Source organism: Lampetra fluviatilis, chromosome 78 (assembly GCF_964198595.1).
Source record: "Lampetra fluviatilis chromosome 78, kcLamFluv1.1, whole genome shotgun sequence".
Classification (NCBI taxonomy): domain Eukaryota; kingdom Metazoa; phylum Chordata; class Hyperoartia; order Petromyzontiformes; family Petromyzontidae; genus Lampetra; species Lampetra fluviatilis.
The window spans coordinates 635176-641418 of NC_136352.1; the positions used below are offsets into that span (position 1 = coordinate 635176).

The 6243-nt window shown below is 45.9% G+C and overlaps 1 protein-coding gene across 1 annotated transcript in view; it reads right to left on the bottom strand.

The window, feature by feature from the left end:
* LOC144953548 (uncharacterized) overlaps positions 1–2858 on the bottom strand; it is a 155260-nt gene extending 152402 nt beyond the window's left edge. Inside the window, exons 1-2 of the transcript XR_013640827.1 lie at positions 2805–2858; positions 81–258 (exon numbers count right to left, since the gene is read on the bottom strand). The gene's annotated coding sequence lies outside the window, so the exon portion shown is untranslated. Of the gene's footprint in view, positions 259–2804 lie in introns of the transcript that reaches the window.
* Between the last annotated feature and the right edge of the window lie 3385 nt (positions 2859–6243).

Sequence of the window (6243 nt, forward strand, 5' to 3'; positions counted from 1 at the left end):
TGATCGATGAGACGACGTAATCCGTCGCGCTAACCAGATTGGAACCACCCGAAACCAGCCAGGGGATAGGTGAAGCGCTTTTGATTGGCCAGCGGAGCGGGACCCCCGGGGAGGTGAGGGGAATAAAGAGAGAGGTGAGAGAGGCATAGAAAAAGTCTTCTCCAGTCAGCTCCTGTGCCATCAACCCCGGATCCAGCCACGCGAACGTCCGTGAAACGTGTCGACGTGCAGCAGGGACAAGCCGACAGGGGCGTCTAACTGTGAGTAAAGACAGAGAGAAAGAGAGTGGTGAAACTTAGTGTAAAAACCAACGCAGCTTAGATCGCATCCAAACTAGGTAAATCGGGCATAGACAATCGGGAAATAGTATAAGTCTGCCTCGCCGATCTCTACTGACGCAACAGTGGTTCGCTAATAGGCCAGAAATAAATCGTTAGGATCAACAAACAGCCTGGTGTGGTCTTTGCGGGCGTGTGGGAAGAGCATGCGAGCGGGTATCCGCTTGCCGTGTCGCGTATGATTTGGACCCGCGGGTACATATCGGCCTGGTGTGATTTCCGACGAGCGAGTGAACGCGCGCGGTGTTGGGATACGTACGCTCCCGGCGTGTACGATCGGTGCCCCGCGAGTGTGTGCTCTAACCCGCATCTGCGAACTCCCACGTTGTGCGCGAGTAAACAGGCGGTGTGCGTGCCCACCCCACAGCCCTTTAAAACCCATTTAATACAATCCCCCCAATCGGCGGCGTGGGCACGAGTGACGTCGTTTACCTTCGACCCCTGACCCCTTGATTCGCGCGTGTGATTGGTGCGTGGGACTGCGCGAGTGGAGGCGTCGCGTTCGATTTCCGACGAAACTCTCGGTGCTGTGTGTACGTACGCTCGCAGCGTGCAAGTGCTGTGCGGGGCTGCGTGAGGGGGAGTATCGCGTTTGATTGACAGTGCTGTGCGTACGTACGCCCGCAGCGTGTGAGCGCTGTGTGGGGCTGTGTGAGTAGAGGCGTCGCGTTCGAATGCCGGCGAAACCCTAGCGGGTATTAGGGCGGTGCGGTAATGCAAACGAGCCCGGAGATGCGGGCGGGGGAGACCCCAGGGGCCAACGGCCCCCACAATCCCACCGCATTAAAACAATGGTCAGCCACGGCCGAGGTATTGGTCCTACCATGTTTCAGATCTGCCTTATGTTCACGAACACGGTCCGAGACATGTCGCTTAGTTTCCCCAATGTAACTAATGCCGCAGACACAGCTTAGTTTGTAGATGCCGGGGTATTGCATATCAGGGATTACATCCCAAAGAATATTAATTCCTGCAGTCACAAAAGCTTTAAGTCAAGATTTAACTGTACCATGGTTTAGCTGCCTACAATTAACATCCCGAGCCTATTCATGTATTGATACTTGCCAACACTACCTATGCAAGCCAATTCCAAAAGAACAATAGAATATAGAACTCATGCTTCAAAATTAAATGTTTTGGCACCAACCAACTCATCCTGACATCTGGCTAAATACCCTCCACAGAAATGAAACACACCAATCCTATGATGCTCTTTAATGTCTAATGATTTTCTGGCAAGGTGATGATGGCTACAATTTTCTACTTCGCCAAACTGACCCAGCAACAGGCTTGCCAACACAAAATAAGCTTTCCGCCTTGGACTTCTTTGCCTTCAGGATCATGGTGCGAAACGGCAGCTTAAATCTCTTCTTGAGATGCAAAGAGCTCTTCCACCAATTTGCTGTCGACATGTATGCCAAAATGTAAGCTTCATTAGATTAAACCCACCAGATGGCATAACATCCAACATTGTTCATCCTGAAGCTCTCCAAGGGCAACAAATTTAAAAGCTGTCTTCATTATGAAACAAACAAAGCGCTACGATTATATAACACACAAAAAAACCGTGACAATATATACACTTCATTGGCAGAATTCAATAATTGTAATAAAGCCATCATTGCAAGGCATTACTCTTAATGTTTCATAACTGAGACCTGTGCGAAGCCGGATAACTTAGTTATTACTGAATAAAAACTATACTTCCGAGGATGTTTGTGCATGAGTGGGGAGCTTTTAGTGCAAAGGTTAGTGTGCTGCGCTATAAACCCAGCGACCTGATGTATAGTCCCACAGAGCCAAGCCACAACATTTGGCTGTCGCCTGATGAAACTGGTTGTAATTACTGGCAAAACGTCGTACTCAAATTGTAAATGTTGTGGCTTGGCTTTCCAACACACTGTACTGGTGAAGAATTAGCCACGTTCTGTTAACGTGACAACCCCTACTAGTTGGCTGTGTCGGGTGGTGGGGAGTTTAACTAGTGAGGGAAAAAAGTATTTAATCCCCTGCTGATTTTGTACATTTGCCCACTGACAAAGAAATGATCAGTTTATAATTTTAATGGTAGGTTTATTTGAACAGTGAGAGACAAAATAACAACAAAATCCAGAAAAACGTATGTCAAAAATGTTGTAAATTGATTTGATATAGATTACCACACGTTGATAAGCCACTTTGTTGTGGGCAGGTCGCTTCTGAAAAAGAGCGGTATAGCTCAATGGGCCTGAAATTTTTAAAAAGTTTCAAAGTAGTGAGCCAGGTGAAGACAAATTAAACTTAAGCGAGAGAATTAAAGCAAATGCAATCAGGCGAGGGCAGGAGGCAAGGCCCCGCGTTGTAATGTTCCAACCTGGACATCGATTCCATACTCGCTGTTACTCAATTGATATCCCTACGAGGGGGAGAAGGAGCGAGGCTCTACCTGGGTAAACAACAACAACAACCACGATGTGAACTTCTCACCTCGGATCTCAGTGAGCGCGCGCGCAGAGCAGCAGCTTCCTGGTATATCGTGACGTCACGCGGCAGCAGGAGGTGACATGACGTCACTTTCGGGTTCAACACACATTCCCTCTCCCAACGAGCAACGGTGTAACTGAATAAATTTATGTTAAAGAGCCAGGACCATGTTGGGTGGCTGTTGAACCAGTCGCAATGAACTTGCGACGGTATTGATGAATAGATTATGTTAATGAATCACCAGTGACTGGGCGTAGCTTTGCCCAAATAAGGATTTTTACTGGAACGGAAATCGGCAGTGACCAAGAGATCGTTCATAAATGACGTCACGCACCTAGGGGGGGGGGTCAAACATTTGTGACGATATGTGACGAGGGGGGGGGTGAGAAATGTGACGTCACATCAAAATGCGCAACTTTACATACATATAAATAACACGTTCTACTTACTCTTTGGTTCGTTAGGTAATGTTACGTCGAAAGAAAAATAAATTATATAATATTCTTAGGTTTTTTCGGTAAAGTCACGTAGGTAAAAAATTTAAATTAATAAAAGTAAAACAAAATAAAAATCACGATGTTTCGGAGGCAACACAAGCTTCCGTCTTCAGGTGGAACCGTCACAGCACGATAGCTGTATCAAGTGAGATACATTCCAAGAACACAGTATTTGTATATATACTGGTTGAGGGTGGGAGGAGCCAAGGTAGGCCCTGAATATTATTTTTGTGAGGTTCGATGCGGCTGAAGCACGCTGTTAGGAATGAGCCTTTGTTGTGTAAACAAGGTGCGGATGATGTAAAGGTGCGTGTAAAAGGGCCTTTTTGTTATGTAGAGATGATGCGGCTGAAATCGCTGCCAGGAAATGAGTCTTTGTTGTGTAGAATGGTTGACTGAGCCTATTATTATGTAGAGGTGGTGCGGCTTAAATCGCTGTCAGGAAATGAGTCTTTGTTGTGTAGAAAGGTTGACTGAGCCTATTATTATGTAGATGTGGTGCGGCTTAAATCGCTGCCAGGAAATGAGTCTTTGTTGTGTAGAATGGTTGACTGAGCCTATTATTATGTAGGGGTGGTGCGGCTGAAATCGCTGCCAGGAATGCTCCAAATAAGTGTAGTTAAATCTTTTTTTATGGTTAACAACATCTTTCCAATGATTACTAAGTTTGTACCCATCATCACGGTTGAAATTATGTCTGTGTTTGTATATTTGGATGGCCTCGTGTACAAACCTTTGATGGTAGCCAGGAGGCTTGCTGAGCACCTTATTCTCGGAAAAGACAAATTCATGAGAGCCCACAGCATTGTAGCAATGATCGGCAACGGCGGAAGAATCAGTTTTGCCGGGTTTCAGATCTGACTTGTGCTCGCGGACACGATCAGAGATATGACGTTTCGTTTCTCCAATGTAGCAATCACCACAACTGCAACTCAGTTTGTAGACTCCAGGGTATTGTAAGTCAGGAATGACATCTTTCACACATGGAATTAGATCACGGATTTCATGTACTGTACTGAATCGGACTTTAATCTTATGTTTGTTTAGAATTTTGGAGATCTTTTTGGTCACGCCTGCTATGTATGGTAACGTGATAGTTTTGATCGGAGTTTCATGTGGCTGTTTCTGTATGGTGGGAGAAACAGCTTGGCGGATGGTGCGGTCAGAGTATCTGTTCATCCTGAGAGCCCGATGTACATGTCTTAATTCACTGGCCAGGTGGTGCTGGTCAGAAATGCCATGAGCTCTGTGGTATAGCGTTTTGATGAGATAATTATTTTGAGATGGGTGGTGGTGGGAATCGGGTTTCAAGTAGGAATCTGTGTGGGTGGCTTTCCTGTAGACAGAATGTCCCAAGGATCCGTCAGGTCTCCTCTCTAACAGAATATCTAAGAATGGTAGTTTACCATCTTTCTCCACTTACATGGTTAATCTGATGGATGGGTGTCTGGAATTGATGTGGTCCAAGAAGTGGTTCAATGATGGGAAGCCATGTGGCCAAATGACGAAAGTGTCATCCACATGCCTCTTCCACAGGGAAGGACGCAGGGTGGATGTCTGGATGGCGTCTGATTCAAACTTTTCCATGAACATGTTGGCTATCACTGGTGACAAGGGGGAGCCCATAGGGGTACCCTCATTCTGTTTGTAGAAGGTGCCATTCCAGGTAAAATAAGTGTTGGTGAGGCAATGCCTAACCAGCGCAGGTACATCCGAATTCAATCCATGCTGGACCAAGTCCTCAATTATTGTTAGGGTGTCAGGTACTGGGACCTTGGTAAACAGAGATACTACATCAAAACTGACGAGGATATAATCAGGAGATAGTACCATGTCCTTGACCATAGAGACTAATTGGGTTGAATGGAGTACTGCCGAAGAGGTCTTGCCTGTGAAGGGAAGCAGAGTATCTGATAGAAACCGGGCCAGTTTGTACGTAGGAGAGTTGATCGTCGACACGATGGGTCGTAGCGGGGTGCCTTCTTTATGGATCTTGGGAAGACCATAGAGTCTGGGAGGTCTTGCCGCCGATGGTTTTAGAGAGGGACGTTTGGTTGGTTCGATTAGGGAAGTCGAACTCGTGATGATTTTGTTAGTTTTTGTCGTTAGGCTGTTAGTAGGATCGTTTTTAATTTTGGAGTAACTCCCATCATTAAGTAGGTCCAGGATTTTGTTGTTGTATGAATCTTTATCCATGATGACCGTGGCATTGCCCTTGTCTGCCGAGAGGATGACAATATCATCTCTCTTTTTTAGGTCCGCGAGTTCAGAGCGTTCGTTTTTGCTAATGTTACTAGTGGGTTTCTTAGCATTCTTAAGAATAGTGGCTATTTCAGCTCTTGCTACTATATCCGCATGGATGTGTCCTATTCCTCCGAGGGCTACATCAATCTGAGAAATCACATCCTCTACTGGTATATATTTAGGGGTGACAGCGAAATTTAGTCCTCTGGCTAGTACCGTTTTCAGATTGTCAGAAATTTGGATGTTACTCTGATTAATATCGGTCTTGTTGATATCCAGCGTTGTGATGTGTGGCTCTGGTTTCTTCTTAGATAGGAGGTTGAATTTAGAAATCAGGTTAGCTTTGCATTTGGCTGACATTGAGTCAGCAGAAGCAGAAGTCATGTTGTCAACGTGGTTCCAATCGGAAGGGGACATTTTTTGTGTTAACATTAAATGTGTTTGTAAGAGAGTCTTGTCTAAATTATTGAGTTCAGATCGGGTACCCCTATGGGCTCCCCCTTGACACAAGTGATAGCCAACATGTTCATGGAAAAGTTTGAATCAGACGCCATCCAGACATCCACCCTGCGTCCTTCCCTGTGGAAGAGGTATGTGGATGACACTTTCGTCATTTGGCCACATGGCCCCCCAGCATTGAACCACTTCTTGGACCACATCAATTCCAGACACCCATCCATCAGATTCACCATGGAAGTGGA